A 3,321-nucleotide genomic window follows, 5' to 3' on the forward strand; every position below is an offset into this window, starting at 1 on the left:
TGTCTTTGCATGGCTCATTCATCAGAGAAAGGGAAACTTGTTAAATGAGTTACTGAAGTACTTTATTTATAAAGCAAAATGTGATGAAATGTTGCCATTCTTTTAAAAGACAAATATATCCTGTGACATAAACCTCTGAAGTTAAAATCTATACCTCCTAAAGTACATTTTAATTTAAAGCTATTTTAACTGGTCATATAGTATTCCACTGAATGATCTCCCTAGTAAATTTTCAGGTAGAGTTAATCTAGATAGAAAATACTGTCAAGCAGTTACAGTGTTATGAATTAAAAAGAAAAAAAACCCTAAGCACTGAAATGTTATCTACTTTTCTCCTCCTAACATGCCCTTTCTATATGAAACAGAGAAAGTATAAATGATGCTTACTATTATAAGTAGTATAGATTTTTATACATTTTAACATCTATATTTTAATGAATGGACTATTTTCTGAAAGGCAATTAAATTATCCCAGGAAAGACTTTTTTTTTTAAATAAAAAGGGTCAATGCATACAATTTTATGAAAAAAAAAAAACAGAAACAAAACACACACACACAAACAAAACACACACACACACACACAACAAAAACACTCCTTGCTAAGAGATATGGCCATTTTGTTATTCATGAAAGGAAAGAGGACTTCCAATGAAAGATCCTGGACCATGAGAAAAAAATGTCATCCAGGCTGCTTGCTGGCAACAGGCCACACAAGCAGTACCCAGCCTGCATGGAGAGCAGGTTGGCAGATGTTGTTAGCTGACTTTTGCTGAAAGAGTATGGGAGAACAGTTGGAAAATCACAAGGTGTCGAACAAGCTTTAAGGAAATAAATAGCTTATCTGGCAATAGAAAGGGAGAAAGACAACGAGTTCCTTCGTGGAGGAGGAAGACTGGGATACTTCCAATTACAGAGTTTCATGAACTGACTTCTTAATAAGAATAGAATTTGTATTTAGAGGTCCTAAGATGTCGGAAAGACAAGTAGTTTGCAGTTTTGCTGTAGATTTGTGATCTTCTTGTATGAGAACACCACTGATACAGGTGATAATTCCTCCCCCTTCCCTCTTCTGCCCCTAACTGGTGACTGAGACAGTACATGGGGAAAATGCAAACAGCCAACTTAGAGCCCCTGACACCTTAACCTGAATACTGGCATTTGACACTAGAATCGTCCTAAGGGAAAAAAGAGATGATGCTGTGAATACCTGATGGGCACAGCAAGTAAATATTCAATAAATATGTGAAAATCTAAAGTTGTATTAAAATCTGAATCAAAAAGAAAACATGAAACAATTGCTAAGGGTACTTTTCAGAAGAAAGCATTATTGCATGATGCTGAAAAGAGGCTGCCCCATGATAACTGTCTGCTAGTTAGCATCACTGAACATACAGGCAGGCCTGTTAACATCCCTTATAGTGGGATGTAAATCATCACAAAGCCAATAAAACGGAACCACATTTTCTTCAAGCCCTAAGATAAGAATCCTTTCATCTGAGTAGACATATTGCTAGGCAACATTTGTTAACATAGAAAGAGCAACAGGGTCTAAAAGAATAAAAAAGCCAGAGTACAATGTCCATAAAGGTGGGTCCCCCAGCATACACACAATTATACATGTATAGATATACATATACATACCCATACAGACACACATATACATACACACATGCCTACATGCACACCTATATATACATACATACACAAATGCATACACACACACACACACACACACACACACACACACACACTTACAAATGGCATTCCTAGCCGTATTTTTTAAAGCATGGTTTCAAAGGGAGGTGCAACTTGAAATATACTTCTTTGAGCAAATTCTATTATGTTTGCCTCACTTATTATTCTTCCTAAATGTATGCTTCTCATAAGTGTATGCATGCTATAAATGCTATGATCTTCATGTAAGTAGGGTTCTCTTTACACACGTTAGCTAGCAGAATCTTTGCCACATTCTTACACATGTTATATTATAATATGTTATAACACGTTTTCAAAAATTACAATCTTTACTTATTTTCCTTAGATTTAAGATTTCATTACATCTTAAAAAAATAAAGGCTTCTATAGACTACAGAGGACATTCAAAGGCAGGGCTTAATAAAAAAAAATAGCCACCTTATTGTTTCAAATTATTTCATGAAGACACATTTTTTTTAAGTAGACAGGGGTTTGTTTTGTTAGCTTTCTTAGTTTCTGCAAGCCCCTGAGCCTGATAGGATCTCAACCCAGGAACTCCCACCCTCACCGGTAGCCCTCACTTCTGTCATTTTCGAGAAGCCATTGTATGGGTCCTTATTTGTAATCCACTTTGAAAGTCAAAAGCGGCGCAGATACAAAAATAAAAGCACTTATTCAAGGGCATCTTCCACGCAGCAGTTGCTGCCTGGTAAGGACGTACAGGTCTGGAGCCGCCCATTCCCAGCGCCTCTGTGCAGGCAGTCCAGGGTCGGTGGGGGGAGGGAGGGGTACCCCACCCCGCCATGGGCACCAGGATCACGAAGCTGTTTTCTCGCTGGAGCCCACCCTCTTCCCGGCACTATGGAAACAGCATTTTTTTTTTTTATTACATCCTCTTCTTTCTATTACATCCCTAACAGAATTTCAACTTCTCAAGACAAGTGAATGGTGCTGATGACGCCCGGGAAAAAGCCCTCGACCCGGGTGCGGGGGAAGGGCACCCCTGGAGGGTGGGGCCCTGGGAGCCACCCGCGACCAGTGTGACCGGGAGTTGGGGGCGCCACGGCCCCTCCCGCACCCCGGCTCTCCTTCCAGGAAGGGGCACGAAGCTGATATCGATCCGGAGCTCACCGGTGACTAATGTGATGATCGTAAACAAGCCGCCGGCGGGGCACCAAGGAACCACCCAGGCGCAAACCCGCTGCGGCGGGCGGGCGCGCGCCCACCCTGAGTCTGGGCGCAGGATCCGCTCGCCGAAGTGTGTGTTGGTAGGAGGGGATTACGAGAGGGCAGCCAAGTTCATTACCCTTTCTTGCCCGCCGCGAGTGTGGCGGTGGCGGGGCCATGAAGGGCCAGAGTGGGGTGTTACCCCATTCCCTGCGCCCAGAGCCGAGGGCGGTATCGGGCCTGGATCGTCACCGGCCCCTGTCCCCTGCAGTGTCTCCTCCTCCGATCCCCTCCCAGGCGGACGTTCCGAGCCCAATTAATTGAGTAAAAGCGGGAGGGAAGGACCCTCCGCGCGGCGGCTGGCCCCCGCCCCTTCTGCGCGCCCCTTTTCCCGCCCTGGGTGGCATCTCCTCCGCCTGCATCCACAAGGAGCCTCTGATTAATGAGGTTTGGGCCGG

This window comes from Myotis brandtii, unplaced genomic scaffold (assembly GCF_000412655.1).
Source record: "Myotis brandtii unplaced genomic scaffold, ASM41265v1 scaffold83, whole genome shotgun sequence".
In the NCBI taxonomy this organism is placed as follows: Eukaryota; Metazoa; Chordata; class Mammalia; order Chiroptera; family Vespertilionidae; genus Myotis; species Myotis brandtii.